The following is a 19,008-nucleotide window of genomic DNA, read 5'->3' on the forward strand; positions in this document are numbered from 1 at the left end:
TTTTCCAGTAATTTCAAAAGTATAGACAATTTTCAATAGCAGTACACAGTATTCACGTTTGCCACTTCGTGCAGAATACTCCACTGTGTTTTACCACAAAGAGGGACACTCTCCGAGGGAACCAGCACATAGGCCCAAATGAAGATTTTCAAAATTTCTTATAATAATCCAACCCCGAGGTCTACTTCTACTGTCACCAGATCCCCCAGCTCTATGGAATTATCTTTTTCTGTTGTAATCCACTGTGTTTTTTTTTTTTTTTCTGGAATCTAGACTGATACTTTTCTTCATATTCCAACTCTTGATGGATTTAAAGCACAAAAGGAGCGTAGCGTATGATCTGGGTGACCTTTCCTGTATGGCTTCCTTCCCTTTGGTTGTGTCAGTGTTCATCTGGGTTGTAACAGATACCACAACCTCACTTTTTTCATTGTGATTATAACACATAACACTTACCACTTCAAACGTTTTATGTATACAGCTCTGTGACATTAACTACATCTGCATTGCTATAAAAATATCCTTCCCACCTCCCAAATTTTTCATTTCCCCAAGTGAAAATGTATCCATTCAATGCTGCCTCTTCTTAGTGCCTCACAACCACATTCTTTCTGTCTCTGAATCTGACACATCTGGATCCTTGCATAAGTGGAATCAAAGAACTTGTCCTTCTGTGACTGACTTATAAAATTTAGCATAGTAACTTCAAGTTTCATGCACATTGTAGCAAGTGTAAGCATCCCCTTAGTTTTCAAGGCTGAATGATATGCCCTTGTGTGTATAGCCAAACCAGTTTATTCATTTTTTCATCAAAGGACACTTGGGCTGCTTCCACCTTTGTCATTGTGAATGATGCTGGCACCAGCATTGGTTCCAGTCCCTCCTTCCCAGTACTGTGAGTGAGCACCCTGAATGGAGCTGACATCTCCCATGTGAACTCGGGGTTAAACTTTTTGAGGAGCTGCCATATTGTTGATTCCAGTGGCTACAGTATTTTACTTTATTTGCTCATATTGCAGAGTAATATGGCAGTTTGTGATGTCCTGCATTTTGCTTATTTATTTACCCATTGACGGACGTTTCAATTGTTTCTCCCTGTGGGCTGTTGTGAGCAGTGCTGCTATTGTATTATGTACAAGTTTTTGCTTGAACACCTGTTTTCAATTCTGTTGTGTCTGTCACTAGATGTGGAGTTGCCGAACCATGTTGTTCTGTACATTTATGTTTTTGAGGGAATGTCAAAGTATCGTACCTGCAATCTGCACCATTTTACATTTCCACAAGCAGTGTTTAAAAATTCCATTTGCTCTACAGTGTTGCAAATACTTGTTCTTTTAAAATTATTTGTCACTATAACAGTTGTAGTGTGTTTCAACAGGTATTGCATTATGGTAGGAATTGGCATCTCCATGAGTACTAATGTTTGACATCTTTTCATACCCTTGCTGATCATTTGTATGCCTTGTCTTGAGAAGAGGCTGCTCAGGTCCTTTGTCCATCTTAAAAATTAAGTTTTCTTTGTTTTTGTTTATGAGCTCCTTGATAAATTCTGGATGACAGATGCATTAGATATATAATGTACAAATATTTTCTTCCAAACTGTAGTCTACCTTTTCCCATTCTGGATAGCATTTTTGATGCAATAAAGTTGTTAACTTTGAGAAAATCCAGTGTGTCTGTTTTTTTTTCTTACATTGCTTGTGTCAGAACGAAGAAACCCCATCTGAATGCAAGGGCATTAAGATTTGTTCCCTTAATTTACTTTAGAGATTGTGGAGTCATCCCTCAGTAACCAATTTGCTAGGGTTTATGTCTGTGATCCTAGTCAATGGCAGGGTTTAGGGGTCAGTGTTTAGGGTTATGGTCAGAGTTGGTGAGTCAGGGTAGAGGGTGATGGTTAAAGGCTCAGTGTCATAGAGTAAAGTTTAGGTGTCAGAGTTGAGGGTCTAAGGTCTGAGGTTACAGTTGTTAGGTTTAGGCAGTTAGGGTTATAGGATATGGGGTTAGGGTTAGAGTTAGGTCTAAGCATAACCCACCCTCATTCCCCTTCTCCTTGTCCACCTCTCTGGGGCCCCCAGATGGACAGGATTCTTGCAGAGTCACACATGAGTCAGGTAGGTGAGCTGTGCCTTTGTTTTTCTCCCCAACCCCCTAGATCCTGGTCTCAGAAAAATGAAATGCCTGTCCTGACTGTTTCAAACCTAACTCAACCTCAGTCAAGAGTTTTGAAGGGCGTCAGAAGTCATGCAGGGGTTTTCTCTATCCTCCCTCCCACATGGAAATGCTGGTGCTGGCCCTAGTCTGCTCAGAGAATCCCAATTTCCTGCACAGCTTTGGCACAAGGGCACTCAGAACACATGCAGATTTATATAGGACTTGGTGCAGGGACCACCTGGCCCTCAGGGTCTGACTTCTTGAGGACTTATGGGACCCTCTTGGGACCTTCTGAATCATTTGTCCCATCTGAGTGGTCATCAATAGAAAATCAAGTCTCAGACAGGACAACTCTTGACCTCTGACCATCCAGGCAGGCATCTGTGGTTCCCCAGCTCAGGCCTCAGTCTGGGCCCTGTCCAACCCCCATGGCCAATTACTAAGCTCACCATGCTGCTGAGCAATGGAACTTTGTCCTCCTGTGCAAGTGCAGGGGCAGTACTGATGTCCCTTGGCATGTTTACATGACCAATATCCATGCGGTTGGAGGAAGGGTCTCCTCCCTAACAGCCTCTTAGTCTGCCAAGAAGGATACTAATCCTGCAAATGTTGAGGGTGACCTTGGACATAACAATACAGCAGACCAAAACCTTGCAAATTTTTGGCCTTCCAGCTTTTACAGACTTTTCATACTCTTTATGAACCAAAGGTATGTGAGATACCAGGCCTTCCAGGGGAGGTTTCACAGGGGCTTCATGGTCTTGGGGAGACATGTGCACCCATGTGGCCTTTGGAAAATCTGCTGGTGATGAATTGCATGCTCTGCATAATCCTTGAGCCTCTTAGTACTTCATTCAGCAAGAATTTCCTTACCACCCCTGCATTTGATATCTGCTCTTTGTAAAGAAAAGAGGAAAGGGTGGGAACATGAGTGATTTATTTATTTATTTTTGGAATGGGTGATTAATGTGGCCAGGTGTGGGCATGCATCCTGGGCTACCACTTTCCATGAACAACAATGAGGTATGTGTGCTTTCCAAGGGTGCATGGGCTAATCTGGGCCAGCTTCTGAGATGCAAGGACACAGTATCCAATGTGGGAGCCTTGAGTTTGCCACCATCTTTAACCTGGCTATTTAGCAAATGGAGGAACTTCTTGCTGTCATGGGAGGACAAGAGCATTGGCTGGGTGACTGCAGCCCTGACCCTGAGTGAATCCCTTCCTACTTAGTGCTGAGGGTCTGTGCTGTGCAGCAGGCTGTCAGTGATGTGTGCTCTGCAGCTCTCACCGAGCCAGTGTCTGTCCTCCTGTCCAAGTGCTGCATTTCAGCTTTCATTAGGGAATATCTCACCTGCTTCCAGTCCAGTTTCTGAAGGTTGAATCCACGTTCCATTCACCTCGAAGACGGACCTTATATGATCCATGACTAGCCAATCTCATTCTCCATCTTCTCTTATTGTGTTCCTTTTAAGAGTGATAGTGTTATCCAAGCCAGAATAAAAGGATTCAAAGCCATGAGTTTTCATGGAACCCTAGGGAAAGTGATGCCATTCCCAGTTGAATGGACATCATGTGGGTGTCATCCCAGAGTTGCTGGATGCCCTGGGAGGTGTGAGAGGCTGTGCCTGTATATGTGGTCACCCAAAGGCACTTAGCAGGACTGATCATTGGTGAGGGACCAGGTCACAGTGTGAGACTGTGATCCCCTGGACCTGAAACCTCCAAACCCTCTTTAACCTGTCTCTTGTAAATATTAATTTATTTCTACCATTTACAATAATATGAACTTATTTGACTTGAGTAAGTGTCTAGTCCCTTGTAATCAGAAAAGTCCTGACACATCTGATCACTAGTTCCTGAGACTCCCTCTGGCAGGTGTCCACACAGGGAAGGGCATGACCAGGGAAGATGAAAACACCAGGGGCGGTCAGGTCTAAATGGTCTTCCAAACAACTCCTTCCCTGTTTCTTCTGTTTCAGGAGAGGGGAACCCCAGATGAAACACCAGGGAAACAATAGAATTAGCAGAAAGAAAGGTTCATAGGCTGTTCAGTTGGTCTGCTTCTATTTTCCATATTTTATCAGGTTCACTTTGCTTGTGTGTTATTAGGAAATCTCCTTTTAATTCTATATTTACAGTTTTATGCAATAACGTGTTCTTATTTGACTTTTAATGTCACTCTCATTCTAGTTTTCTACAGAATTGTCAAAATTAATGAACAAATAGGGCTAACTGACTATTAGCTGAAATCCATATTTTATTCAGGTTCCCTTTGTTTACCTCCTTCTGTCCAAGGGTCCCATCCAGGAGGCCACAGGGCAGTGAGTCACCATGTCACTTTAGGGTTGTGGGGGCTTTGACACTTTCTCCAACTATCCTCTCAGTGACTTAGATGGTGTTGAGGAGGACCAGCCAGGTATTTTGTAGACTGTACTGCATTGGGAATTACTTGGTGTTTTTCTTGTGATTAGAATAGGGTTATGGGTTTTGAGGAAAGAGGTCACAGTGGTCAAGTACTATGTCATTACTTTGTATCACGGGGACAAACATCAAGGCAACATAAAACTGTTCACGTTAACTTTGACCTCCTGGCTGACGTAGTGTTTGTCAGATTTTCTTCCACTGTGAAGTTACTTTTTTCTTCAAGCCTGTAGACTTTTTTTTTTTTTTTTAGGATGAATTCAATATGTGGCACCCACACTTCAGGAGAGGGGAGTTAGCACCACCTCCTTAATGAATGGCTATCTACAGAAACTATTTGGAATTCTTCTACAGAGAAGATTTCTATTCAACATCACTCATTAAAAAAAGAAAAAAGAGCCCCCCCAAATATGTAATTATTTTATATCAATTATTTTACAGTGTGGACACTCCACCCAGGTAGTTACTATAAGCTTTTGATGATAATCCAGCACCACAGTATTTGGCTGCTTAATTCCCTCCTGCTTTGGCTTTTGAGCGTTCTTTCCAGTGGCTCCTGCCTTCTTTGACAGAATTCCTTCTTGCGGGTTTTCTTTTCTTTTTCTTGGCACACATCATGTTATGTGCTTGTTGGCCATGTGAATTTCTCATCTACACAAAGGCCTGTCCAAGTTCTTTCCCACTTTAAAGGCTGAGTTTTCTTCTTGATGATTTGTAAACATCCTTGATGTGTCCTGAAAAGCAGGCTCCTGTCAGGCGTTTCATGTGCAAATATTCTCTGTCATTCTGTGCTCTGTGTTTTCCCTTTCTGGATAACAATTTTTGATGCACAAAAGTTGTTTAAATTGAGGAAATATAATGTATCCATTATTACATGAGTATTATAACCTTCTCCATTGTTTATCTGTACCTTTCCCATCCAACGGTAAGAAACCTGGTTTCCACCATTTAGCTGAATAGATTTCTTGCTCCATTCCCACTTCCAGATGTAGCAGTTTCAGTAGTGTTAGCCACCCCCACCGCAGGGAAGCACTTAATGGCACAGTATTTATGTGTGGTCCTGTTTGCATTTGTTCTGCAGACTCCATTTTTTCTCATAGTTAATTATGTCAATTGCCTTCTGCCCCACCACCAAGAGTGAGTTTTTCTTTTTAATACATTTCTTCTGTGTTTCCTAAATGAAATAGATTCTTTGTTGCATTCTCTATTCCATCCTGTGATACTTTGATATCATAGAAATCTAAAATTGAATATATTATGATTTACGTTTTGGGTAAGAAAAAAATGCATTTAGACTAAACATAGTGGCAGGTATCCATGACTAAAGTATCCTGTGGAATATTTCCAACCCACACCCCATGAACTATGTACCATCTCTGTTTCACCTGTCCCAGAATATCATGTAAATTGAGTCATGTGGTGTGTGGCCCCTAAAGATGGTATCTGTCACTTAGCAATATACATGGAATGTTCATCTATGGTTCTTGTATTGAGTGATGGTTTATTCTTTTCTGTGTCTAAATAGTATTTCATTGCATGTGTAGGGGAGGAAAAATAGTTTTTCCCTACCCTTCTAGGTTCTTAATTGTGGATTCCCCATTTCCTCCTGAAATAAAAGACATGCATAATCATACAGACAAGTCCAAATACATATAATAGCTCTCTTTCCAAATTTCAGCCATGAGTCAGGAAAACTGAGTAACACAAAATCATGTGTATATGAAATAGTAGGCTCTGGAGTGTGTTTCTGGCATATTGAATGAGAAATATTACTTGCTTAGTGAAAGCTAAGTGTTTGTACTAATTTTTGTGGAGAAGGCTCTTAACATTGAGCTTTGCCCTGGTATGTGAATATTTATGGAGGGTGCAGACTAAATTCTAGAAAAAGGAATTTTAGGGAATAACAGGTGGTCATCTTGGCATTTTTTTAAAAGCCAATCTGAGTGGATAAAATATCCAATTAGTCTAAAATTAGCTTTTTTCTTTCCAGTCTCAGGTGGTGATTTTAGTGGACTAAGTTACTTTCAATGGCTGGGTGTGTCAAGGAAGAAAGTATTGTGATGTTGAGGGGGTAGCAGGAAAGGAGTAGGTTTTCTTTGCACTTATCAGTTGAAGAAATAAATGTCTCCTACATTATGACAGAAGGTATGAAGCACAATTAAAAGCAAAGTGCCCTCAAGTTAAAGATATTTCCTTGGATGTTCCTATTTAAAGGTTTGGTTCTCAGGGCCTGGAGAACACAGCTCTTGCCATCAGAAGGGCCTGAGGAAGGATGTAAGCCTTTTAAAGAAGAAATTTTGGGGCATAATTCCTATTGTCAGAGGTGTAGAGTAGTTGCTAGTTAAATGTTCTCTTCTGTCTTGGGTGTCGTACAGTTCTTTCTCCAGTGCCCTGACAGGAGAAGCAAGTGGAGATGTTGATATCAGTAAGAAGGGTGGGAGCACTTTGAATACTCCTAGAGCCATGTTTCTATTTTTCTGTAGAGGTTAGTGAAGCAAGAAAGGTTGCTTTGAATTCTTTAGAGATTTGCATATTCTCCTAAATGATTACTTCAAGAGGCCAAACTGCTCATTCAACTTCATAGTCTTGAATTTGCTTCTTTACAGCAAGGAGGACTTTCCAATGAAGATGCCAATCAAAAGATTACTATGTCTATACTTAGCCCTCTGTGTACCTTTGGGATGTTCTCAAAGATCCTTCCACAGAGGCTCTCTGTGCCATCTCTTTTTTCATGACACATAGTTCCCTTTTAGCCTGGTTGTTCTTAGCAGAGAAAGCCTCACAAAGATGTTGTGAAAGCCTCACAAAGATATCAAGCCCTGGATATCAGCCATCACCTGGGCCAAGTTCTGAAAATCAGCATGAAGTCCTGGCAAAGGATCTGGCCATTTGACCTCTTGGTGAGCATTTTCTCCAGGGAGCCACCTGGAAGATTGCATGAGGAAAGTGTAAATATGTGTGGGAAGGTTGATGGTGTAAATGGATTTTAATTTTTGCTCTGAATCTGATTTCTGTCATTTGTTAAGGAAGTGTTCTTAGGCTAGCTGTGATTCTCTTTTGGTTTTCAATCTGATTATCTGCCAGGTATCTAGGAGCAAAAAAAAAAAAAATGGGTGAAGGATAATAGCAACCAACATACACACTCCCAGAGCCACAATTTCCCACAGATCATTCCACACACTATCCCAGGGATGATACACAGGCTTTAGCAGCCAGTAAAGATCTCAGCAGGCAACATGACTCTGTAAGATTGGGAGAAAGTGCACAACCCTGAGACTGCTCCTTCCGAAGGGAGGCACAGAAGTGGGTTCAAACCCATTGTCTTGGCATCTTAGAGCATTGCCCTATGCAAAGGGGCGGGTGACTCCTGGCACTCAACATTGCTCTGTAGAGTAGGGAAAAGGCACAACATTCTAAGACATACCCTTCAGAAAGAAGGGAGGGCAGTGGTGCTTGCACATAGTGCCCTGGCCTAGGAAAACACTGCCCCGGGGAACAGAATCAGATAGCTCTCAGCACCTTGCACAGATCCACACGTCTAGGAGAAGGCACACAGTCCAAGGACTCGTTCCCCAAGCAGTGAGTGGGAGGAGTAGAGTGGTCATATATGTAGAAAAAAATGGATAGATCCCCAGAATTTCCAGTCAGGTTGTCTGGTGAAGGTTGTTCCTTTCCAAAGGCAGTATATAAAGACTGGAAAGGGTGATTATTTCTTCAAATGTGCAGACAACAACACAGGCTAAAAAGAATCACAGAAAACCAGGGAAACATGGTAACACCAAAGATACAAAACAAATTTCCAATTTCTGACCCCAAAGAAATGAAGATCTATTAATTGCCTGACACAGGTTTCAAAGTAATCATCTTACAGAAGCTCATTGAGCTATAAAAGAACGCAGATAGGCAACTAAATAAAATCATAAAAGTAATACATGATCACAATGTGAAGTTCAACAAAAAGACAGAAATCATAAAAAATAACCAAAACATAAATTCTGGAGCAAAGAATATAATGACTGAACCAAAAATTTCAATAGAGAGCTTCAACAGCATTCTTCACTGAGCAGAAAAATCATGAGACTTGAAGACAAGTAATTTGAAATGCTCAACTCAGAGAAGCAAAATTAAAAAGGAATGAAAAAGAGTGAACAAAGCCTACAGGACTTAATAGGGGACCGTCAAGAAAGAAATAGGTAATGGGGCTTCCAGAAGAAGATAAAGGAGAAGAAAGCTTATTTAAATAAATAATGGCTACATTTTCCCTAAATCAGGGGAAGGAAAATTACTTCTAGATTTATAGATCCCAAAAGACCCCAAATAGTTTGAGTGTAATAGAGGTCTACGCTGAGGCACATTAAATTTAAATTGTCAAATGTTAAAAGAGGACTTTAAGAGCAGCAAAAGAAAAATAACTCATGAAATGAAATGGAACTCCACTAAGATCAACAGCAGAATTTTTAGCAGAAACTTTGAAGGCCAGGATAGAGTAGGATGATATATTCCAAATGCCAAAATAATATTTTAAAAAAAATCTGCCAACCAAGTTTACTATACCTGGCAAGACTGTCCTGTGAAGTGAAGGAGAGATACACCTGTTCCCAGACAAAAACTGAGGGAGTTTTTTACCACTAGTCCTGCTGTGCAAAAAGTGCTAAAGAGAGTTTGTCAAGATGAAACAAAAGGACACTAAGCAACAACACAAAAGCATAACAAAGTAAACACTGTACTGGAAGAGGTAAATATATCAAGAAATGAAGAACAGTGTGATACTGCAATGGCAGAGCACTAAGAAACTTTAACCTTAGCTGACAACTGAAAAGACAAAAGTATTAAGAACAACTATAACTACAGTAATTAATGATTATTTTAAATTCAAGTGGATTAAACTCACAAATCAAAGAAAATGAGTGAGTGAATGAATAAAACAAATACTGCAACTGTACACTGTGTCTAAGAGACTAAGAGACTCACCTTAGCTGTAACACCCAAAGTTTGAAAGTCAAGGGATAGAAAAAGATATTCATGCAAATGGTAACCACAAGAGAGCAAGGGTGGCTATACTTATAGGAGATAAAATAGACTTTAAAAATGCTACAGGAGATGAAAAAGATAATTATATAAAGATAAAAGTGTACCTAACAGAAAGCTATAACAATTATAAATATGCATGCACCCATTCATTTCCTGGGTATATATCAAAACAAAACCACTCATTTGAAAAGATACATGCATCCCAATGTTTACAGCAACATTATTTATAATTGTCAAGATATGAAAGCAACCTAAGTGTCCATCAACAGATGAATAGGTAAAGAAAATGTCATATGTAAGTATATGAAATAAAATACTACTCAGTCATAAAATATATAGAAATTTTGCCATCTGCAGCAACTTGGATGGACTTGGACGGCACTATGCTAAGTGAAATAAGTCAGAAAAAGACAAATGCTGTATGCTGGCAGTTATATATGGAATCTAAAAACCAAAATGAGCTAGTGAATGTAAGAGAAAAGAAGTAGACTCACAAATATAGAGAACAAGTGAACGGTTACCAGTGGGAGGGAGGGGCCATTTGGGGATGGGTGAGCAGGGTGTACAAATTACTTGTTGTAATACAGGCTTAAAAATGTATTAACATGGGGAAAGCAGTCAGAATTTTTCAGTAACTATAAATGGAAAATATCTTTTAAAATTGTATAAAATATTTCAATATAAGAAAATATATATGTACTGTACACCAGATCTCCCAAATACATAATGCATTCATCTACAGACCTAAAAGGATAAATAAATAGCCATACAATAGGACAAGACATGAATACTCCACTTTCAATAATGGATGTGGCATCCAGACACATATCAATCAGGAAACAGCAGAGATGAACACCACTGTAAACCAGTGGACCAAAGAGATATATATCAAATATGCAATAGAAGCAGAAAGCACTTGCTCCTCAAGGACACATGGATTCTCCCTGATTAATCACATTATAGACAACAAAACACGTCTTAACAAATTGAAGAAGATTGTAATATTTCCAAATGTCTTTTCTGACTGATAAATTTTTGTAACTTTTTTTATTGAGTTGTAGTCATTTTATAATATTGTGTCAAATTCCAGTGTAGAGCACAATTTTTCGGGTATACATGAACATACATACATTCATTGCCCCTTTCTCTTTCACTGTGAGCCACCACAAGATCCTGTCTATATTTCCCTGTGCTACACAGTACAATCTTGTTTATCTATTCTACATTTTGAAATACCAATCTGTCCCTTCCCACCCCCGTCCTCCTGGCAAACACCAGTTTGTATTCTATGTCTATGAGTCTGTTTCTGTTTTTTTTATTTTATTTTTTTAGATTGCACATATGAGTGATATCATACGGTATTTTTCTCTTTCTAGCTTACTTCACTTAGAATGACATTCCCCAGGAACATCCATGCTGCTGCAAATGGCTTTATGTTGTTGGTTTTTATGGCTGAATAATATTCCATTGCATAAATATAGCACATCTTCTTTATCCAGTCATCTGTTGATGGTGAATTTTTTTTTTACTTGAAAAAAGATTTTTGCTATTTGAAAGGGAAATCCAGACGGATTGAACATGAGGTGTACAAAACAAGGCCCTTTTAGTAACTATGTGCATAATCTCGGGGTAAGCACTGCTGTTTTATGTGTGAAACCTGAGCTAGAAGGGAGATGCTTAGCTCTTTCTGTGGCAAAACAAAACCAAACAAAAACAGAAAACAAACAAAAGCCAAGAAAGACATCTGAAAAGACAAACCACAACCTGGAAAAAGCATCCCTCATGACCCAAGGTCCGAGAAAGTTTTCACATTCCTGTGGTGAAATAATCTCTTGAAACTCTGTTTTCTAAAAGGAAACAGAACAAACACAGGCAATTCCAATGAGAGGCAGTGCAGGTGGCCAGTGTCTGTTAGAGATGTTCAGCCTCTCAGGTGAGGACACATGCAGTTACACACACTATGGAGAGAGCACTGGTCCCCAGCACGCTGGCAGCTCTCAGCATGGTGACAACCAGCTCTGGTGACAATGTGAGGAGGCAGAGGCCCCAGCAGATCCCCTGGAGGTGAGAGTCAGTGGACACTTCTCTCTGGGAGAACAGTGTGCAGGACGCATCAAAGTGCCATAGCTTCATCCCTTCCCCAGCAGTGCTGATCCTTAGAGTTGATGGCACCAAAGCTCTTGCACAACTTTCAATGATGTTTTTTGTTCAGTAATATGAATTTAAAATAATTAGTTTGTTATTAAGTGTCTTTAGAAGTGATGTACCCTGGGCCCTATCAATCCACAGGCATAAGTACATACACGCATATATATACAAACACACATATATATGTACACACATTTATATATATAAACACATACATACAGGAAAGAGAGACTGAAACACAGAGAGGCAGAGAGGGAGAAAAGACAGACAAAGAGACACTGAGAGAGAGAGAGAATGAACACTGGAGATTAGAATGAGTAAATGTCTTACAATTTTCATAAGTCAGTCTATGTGTCAGAATCCGGTCACAGTGTCCATCCACCATGGAGGGGTTGGGGGTGGGGATTACACAAAGATGTGTGACCAAAAGGCAAAGAAGCAGGGAGCCATTTTGGGGCAGCCCACCACAGAGGCCAAGATGGGACGCTGGGCCTGAATGTGAACATAACAGGAGGACCGAGAAGGCTGTATGCCAGAGCAGATGAAGTGAGAATTGTATTTAAAGTAAAGCCGCCCACAGGGAGCTGGTGAAGCAGGCAGCAAGGAGTGTGAATTTCTGCAGACTCAGGCCTGTGTGGGGCGTATGCTACCATGCACCAGCCCTCTATGTAACCCTCCCTTTTCTGAGTCTGTGCATGAGCTTCCTGTGATGCCAGCACAAGGATTTACAGGTGCTGTAGGGGTTTAGGGGTCTATAGACATGATGGCTTCCCTAGGAAGACGAGGCAAGAATGAGCCCCACAGTGCAGATGGGGGATTGGGGAGGCCCTGAGGGTCACGTGTCTTGTCCAGGGTCACAGCACTGCTGAGAAGAAGGAACCAGGTCTGAACCCAGCTGTGTCCTCAGATCTGGGGCCCTGGCTTCACCCAGGCCTCCCCAGGGCTCTGGGGTGTTTTGAGTTGCTGTGACTGTGTGTGGACATGGCATGGGGGTGGGAGACGTGCAGTCAGCAGCCCAGAAAGGCCCTTGGGGAGCTTTGTGTGTGGAGGAAGCTTGGGTAAAGGGACCCCAGGATGTGACCTCACTTCCCTGGCAATAGAGCCCAAAAGAACTTGGAACCTAGGTCATCAGGCTCCCAATTTCTAGAGAAGCTCCCTACCCAGCTCACTCAGTTGGAAGTGCTCAAACATGTCCTGTCGTGTCCCAATGTCCCAAGGCCATGGCCACAGGAAAGCCCCAGTGAGGGCCTTTATCGACGCTGCAGACGTTGGGTCAGGTCTCACTCTGGGCGCCTTTTGCCCTTTACCCAGAGGGATGCAAAGGTAACACAGGGAGGCCCAGGGCAGACAGCCAGTTAGATCCCAGCCAGGTAGCCCTACGTCCCCTTCCTGGACCGTGGAGGTGGGGTGGTCATGTGGGGAGATCTTCCTCAAGCAAGAACAGGCTGAGACAGGGTCAGAGGCCTGGCGCGCCAGTCATGACCACAACCGGGTCATAGCTGGCTGGCTGGGACATGGAGACCCGGGGTAGGGCCCTTCTGCCTGAGGTGAAGCCCAAGCCCTCTGGGTGTGTCTTCTCTCCCGGGTGACTGTGTGAGCACACCAAGCACTAAGCCTGATCTGGCAGCAGAGGGTTGAGTGGGCAGAAGAAGCAGTGATACTGGCCAGGCAGGGCTCTGAGATCTCTGGGCCAGGCCAGCTGCTGGTCACTGTCATTGTAGAGCCCCACACCGCAGATCGGACAGGAGCTGGTAAGCGAGAACACCCACTCCACCTCCTTGAGTGAGAGGCTGGTGTGCCACACTGCCGAGGGCCAGCACAGGCTCCGGCTGAGTGTGGACACAAAGGGATCTCCCAAACCAGGGCCCAGAGATGAATGGTGAAGGCTTCCTGCCCAGACACCAGCCAGGCCACTCCCCAGGATCCTACCTGGCGATAAGGGGCAGCTTAGCACACATGGCTTCAAACTGGAGAACCAGGCCAACCTTCCTGTGAGTCAGCTGGATGGCCTGAAGCCCACCAAGGCAGATCCTGAAGGTGAGAAGGGCAGTGGGGAAATGCCAGTGTGTAAGCGGGTGTGAGGACTGGCTCACACAGTGAGGACTCCCCAGAGGCTGCTGTTGCAACCAGAGCAAAGATTGGCCTCAGACCACCCATCTGGTGGAATGTAGTCACAGAATATATCCTGTTGGGGGTTTCTGGGTAAGACTTGCCTATAAAGCTCTGGGATGATTTCTGTCCTTGAAAAGGTACATGGAAAGGGAGGCATGTGGGTAAAGTTTTCCTTTCTCACAGCTTTAGAACATCCACAAGACTTAAATCTCTCTTCATTTCCTACAGATATATATCCACAGGAGATAGCAGAAGAAGATACCAGGGACAAAAGAAAGGAAGTACCTGATCCATCAAGAGATGCAGAGCGAGAGGAGAAAATACCACTCCGGCAAAGAGAAACTGCATCTGCTCCTGCAGGAGACCAAGGGCTGGGCCCCAATCCACCAGCAAAGTAGGGACCTGTGAGCTGAGTCCAATTGCTCTAGCCCTGCGAGGAGACCCCATTCCTACTACTGCAGGAGAAACAGGGCTGACAGCCCTACAGGGAGCCCATGAGCCTTCTTCTGCAGGAGAACCAGAGCCAGTCGCATTCCACCAGACATGGAGGGAATGCCTGAGGTTGCTTTGCAGGAAATCAAGGATTTGGCTCCATTCCACCACCCCTGCAGAGACACAGAGAGCCTTCACCTGCAGGGAACACAGAGCCAGGTCACATTCCTCAAGCCCCATTGTGAGACCTCAAACATGCTCCTGGGGAGACACACAGGTGGGCAACATTACACCACCCCTGCAGGAAGACCCCAAGCCAGCATCTGCAAGAGACTCAGGAATGGGACCAATTCCAACAGCCCTGCAAGGAGACCCTGAGCCTGTTGAATTCCATCAGTCCAACAAGGGGAAACCAAGATTGCTTTGGCAGGAGACTCAGAGCCAGGTACTGGTCAATCAGCCTTGCAAGGAGACCCCAAGCCTCCACCTGCATGAGATCCAGGACTGGGACCAATTCCACTAGCCCTGTAGGGAGACCCCGAGCCTGCTTCTGCAGGAGAACCAGAGATAGGTCGTATTTCAGCAACCCTGCAGGAAGACCCAAGACCTGCAACTGCAGGAGACCAAAGAACAGGTCCAATTCCACCAGCCTTGTAAAGAGAGTCTGAGCCTGTTTCTGCAGGAGACACAGAGTCGAGTGAAGTTTCAAAACCTTGAAGGGAGACCCTGAGCCTGCTGCTGCAGGAGAAGCAGGATCACGTCTCATTCCACTAGCCCTGCAGGGAGACCCTGAGCCAACTCCTGAAGGAGACACACAGCCAACCCCTGCAGGAGAACCATTACTGGGACCCATTCCACCAACCCTGTAGTGATACCTGAGGCTGCACCTGAGAAAAATAAAGAGCCATGTCACATTCCACCAGTCCTGCAGGGAGACCCTGAGCCTGCTTCTGCGGCTCCTCCTGCACCTACACCTGCACCTCTAGACAACACAGAGCCAATTCAGGCATCACCAGCCCCACGGGCTGAGCTCTGCAACCACCAACGCTGTCATCTCCTAATTCACAAAATCAACCCACTCCCCGACACGAAGTTAAATTCCCTTCTCTGGTATCGTTTTCGTTTGTTTTTTTCTGTAATTTCCTTCTATTCTTTCATGTCATTTACAGCATCAGCTTTTTGTAAGTTTTAAGTTTACAATAATAAAATTTAGGGTTTTTTTTCCATTTTAAATTTTGCAATTCAGGAGCATAAAGTGCATTCACAGTACTGTCGAACATCACCACTGTCTAGTTTCAGACTATTTGTTTCCTCAAAATAAAGCCCTGTATCCAAAACACACACTCCCCTTCCTCCCTCCCCCAGGTCCTGACCAGCCCTAATCCCCTTTCTCTCTCTGTATTTACCTATTCAGGATGTTCCCTATTGATGATGTCATACAAAAGGTAGCTGTTTGTGTTTGCCTACATATTTTAACCAGGGAATGTTGAATATTTCTTTTTGGTTGTTTTATTTGAAATAGCATTTTAGTCATTTAAAAGGGCAATCCATGTGGATTAAAGATGAGGTATACACAGTGAAGCTGTTTTAGTAACTATGTGCCTAATCTCAGGATAGGTTCTGCAGTTCTACGTATGAAACCAGAGTCAGAAGGAAGATGCTTAGTTCTTTCTGTGAGAAAATAGAACCAAACAAAACCAACCAACAAACAAAAGCCAAGAAAGACAGCTGAGAAGACAAACCAAAACCTAGAAAACTCATTTCTCATAACCCAAGGTTGGAGAAAGGTTTCACATCCCTGTGGTCAAAAAACATCTCAAAACCCAGTGTTCTAAATAGAAATAGAACAAACACATGCAGTTCCACCGAGAGGCAATGCAGGTGGCCAGTTTATGTTAGAGATGCTCGGCTTCTCAGGTAAGGACACGTGCAGACATAAGCACTCTGGAGACAGCATTGGTCACCATCACACTGTCAGGTTTTCAGCCTGGTGATAACCAGCTGTAGTGAAAACATGAGGAGGCTGAGGACCCAGTAGATGTCCTGGAGGGAAGAGTGAGCTGACACTTCTCTCTGGGAGAAGTGTGCAGGATGCATGAAAGTTCAACAGGTGTATCCCTTTTCCAGCAGTGCTGATCCTAATTGTTGATTCCACTAAAATTCTTGCACAATTTCTCAAAGATGTTTTTTAAGGATATTTATCAGAGTCCTGGGTAAACTAGTAGCAAATTGGAAGCCACACTAATCTTCATGGAGAGGGGATGGAATCCATCAGTTCTAGTTCACATGGACACATGAATGCTGTACAGCTGGAAAAGTGAGTGCTGGTCTCTGCGTGATGTCAGGGCAGCCCTCATGTTGTATGGTTGTGAATCTACTATTTGCATCCCGGATGCCATCTCTATGATTACTTATGTGTGAAGTCTTCATAGATGTAATTGTATCCTATGGTGTGTGAAAAAGACAGAGATTGAAAGAGACAGAATGAGACAAAGACTAAATCATTCAAACCAGAATGAAAGACTTGCACAAAACCATTCATGAGGGTCACTTTGGGGGATGTTTGCAAATCTTTACCCTTTTCATTTAGGTGATACTTCCATTTTTTAAATGTGTCTGTATTTCATGAGAAGTTTTAAAGCATTAACATAATATGTTAATTGGAATTCACTCATTACTCATTTATATAGTAATTAAAGTGTCTTTTTACTTTAAAATATTTGTCCTAAGTACAATAAGCATTTATGAGAGTAGAATGATATATTCTAAAAAATTAAGAATTATGCAAAGAACAAAATTTGATGACTCAGTCACAGGTCAGCTAGGTGGTAGCACAAGACAGATTGGGGCATGTTTCTTCAGGAGGGTGTGTATGTTCTGAACCAGCATCCAATACAGGCAAGGGAAAAGTGCAAGAGTTATACACTGAAAATTACAAAAGCTTGCTGATAGTAAGGAAGACCTAGCCTTATTTTAAAACTGAGAAGAGCCCAGGTGGCTGAGTAGAGAGACTCATAGCTCGCCCTCTCCCATAAATAAAGGAATTGCATCTACAAACCCATCGAATAGCACACATCTACTGAACTTTGGCAGAATGTCTCTCATTTCAAAATACAGGAGGATTCTTATAAAATCCGGTTTAAAAAATGAAAAATTAAAAATTTGGTACAGGACCAATCCTGCAGTGATGGAGTGTCATAGGAAGAAAGGCACCCTCACTGGGATGTCCCCTTTCCTGACGGGAGGTCAGAGTGGACAGAATAGCTTCCAACATTTGGAGGAGAAAGTGGCAACAACGTGGCAGACAGAACTGAGGAAAACTGAAACGGAGGTTCCCTGCGTACCTGGCCCTATACGCTAGCTGGCAGGGACAAGCTGGGACTGGCTATTGGAGATCAATGAGCCCAGGCAGAGGGCTGGGTCCCACTGCACAGAGGAAACCTCGGGGTACTGGAGGATGGCCTGAGCTCTGGCTGGGGTGTCTGTGGAACAAAACAGATTGGGGTTCCCATAAGAAACACCATTGTTGGTGTTTGTAGAAGGTAGGGGTGCAACACTGCCATGCCAGAGCTGCTTTGTCTGCTTGGCTCCATTGTTAGTGTGCTCTAATAAGAAGAGAAATTGGGCTTGGTCATAGCCAACACTGCTGCACGAAGGCAGGGCTAAAAGCTGAATCCATTTCCAGTGGCCCTGAAACTTCACAGTGAGATTGAGATTTCTTTACAGCCCCAGGCACAGAGGGAGAATTTTATTTCTATGGACAATTTGTGGCCCTGCTCCTCTGTGAGTTATAGGCAGTGAAGGGAGTACTGATAAAGGATGGGGGCCAGTATGGGTCTTTACAATAGGACAGTGTACGGTACCAATTAGGAAGAGGAGATGGGGTCTGTGCTGAACATGTGTTGGACTACAGATTCATGTATGTGACTGACTACACTTGCCAGCCCCCGCCTTCCCTCCCTCTTCCCCTTCTCCCCTTCCCAACCTCCCCGGGAACCCGGGATCTCGTCCTGGTCGCTCTGGGCCACCCGCGGCGTCGGCCCCGGCCCCGCCGGCGTGTCCGTGTGATCTCCCCCGCCCGGGGAATCGCGTGGGGAGCGCGTCCCCTTCGCGGCAGCCGCCCGGCCGGCCGTGTCTTGCCAAACCCCGGCTCCCTCCGTCCTCCCCGCCCTGATCTGGTGCCGGGGTCGCGTCGCGCCGCGTCGCGTCGCCTCATGCCGTGCCGTGCAGTGCCGTGACGAGGGTGAGCGGACTTCGAGGCGGACGCCACAAGGTCGCGCCGGCCGGCCGGCCGGCCGCCCGGCGCCTCAGCCCGGGACGAGCTCGGGCGTTTGGGCGGCCGGCGGTCGGGATAGGTTCCGGGGAAGTTGGCGACGGTTGTCGGGCGCCGTCTGGCTGCCGCTCTGAGATCGTCCCTCTTCTCCCGAGCGTCGGCGACCTCGGCAAGGGATGGGGATCGGCGGCGGGGCCCGAGGCAGACTTCGGGGAGGCTGGCTACACCGGCGGTGACAGTCCCCGTGGCGCTGAGCCGCGGGAGCGTCCTGCTCTCGGCGCAGATTGGACTCGCAGGCTGATGAGGGGGTGACAGTTGCCGCGCTCCCGGGATCTCGTGTGCCGGGGGAAGTCGTGTGGCCTGGCCTGGTCGACCAGCATCCGCCTGTGTCCCTCCAGCCGCGGAGACCGACCCGAGCCGATCGGACACGGCCTGCG

General features: G+C 44.2%; 1 long non-coding RNA gene across 5 annotated transcripts in view; it reads left to right on the forward strand.

The window, feature by feature from the left end:
- LOC135320638 (uncharacterized) overlaps positions 1 to 19,008 on the forward strand; it is a 64,181-nt gene that overhangs the window by 32,691 nt on the left and 12,482 nt on the right. For 2 of the 5 annotated variants that reach the window (XR_010379889.1, XR_010379890.1), the window contains one exon: positions 14,095 to 16,963. The exons of 1 other annotated variant lie outside the window; for it this stretch is intronic. This is a non-coding gene — a long non-coding RNA (uncharacterized LOC135320638). Of the gene's footprint in view, positions 1 to 7,328; positions 9,844 to 14,094; positions 16,964 to 19,008 lie in introns of those variants that run through there. 2 more of the 5 variants (XR_010379887.1, XR_010379888.1) reach the window with 2 other exon arrangements.

The sequence above is a fragment of the Camelus dromedarius genome, unplaced genomic scaffold (assembly GCF_036321535.1).
Source record: "Camelus dromedarius isolate mCamDro1 unplaced genomic scaffold, mCamDro1.pat HAP1_SCAFFOLD_163, whole genome shotgun sequence".
Classification (NCBI taxonomy): domain Eukaryota; kingdom Metazoa; phylum Chordata; class Mammalia; order Artiodactyla; family Camelidae; genus Camelus; species Camelus dromedarius.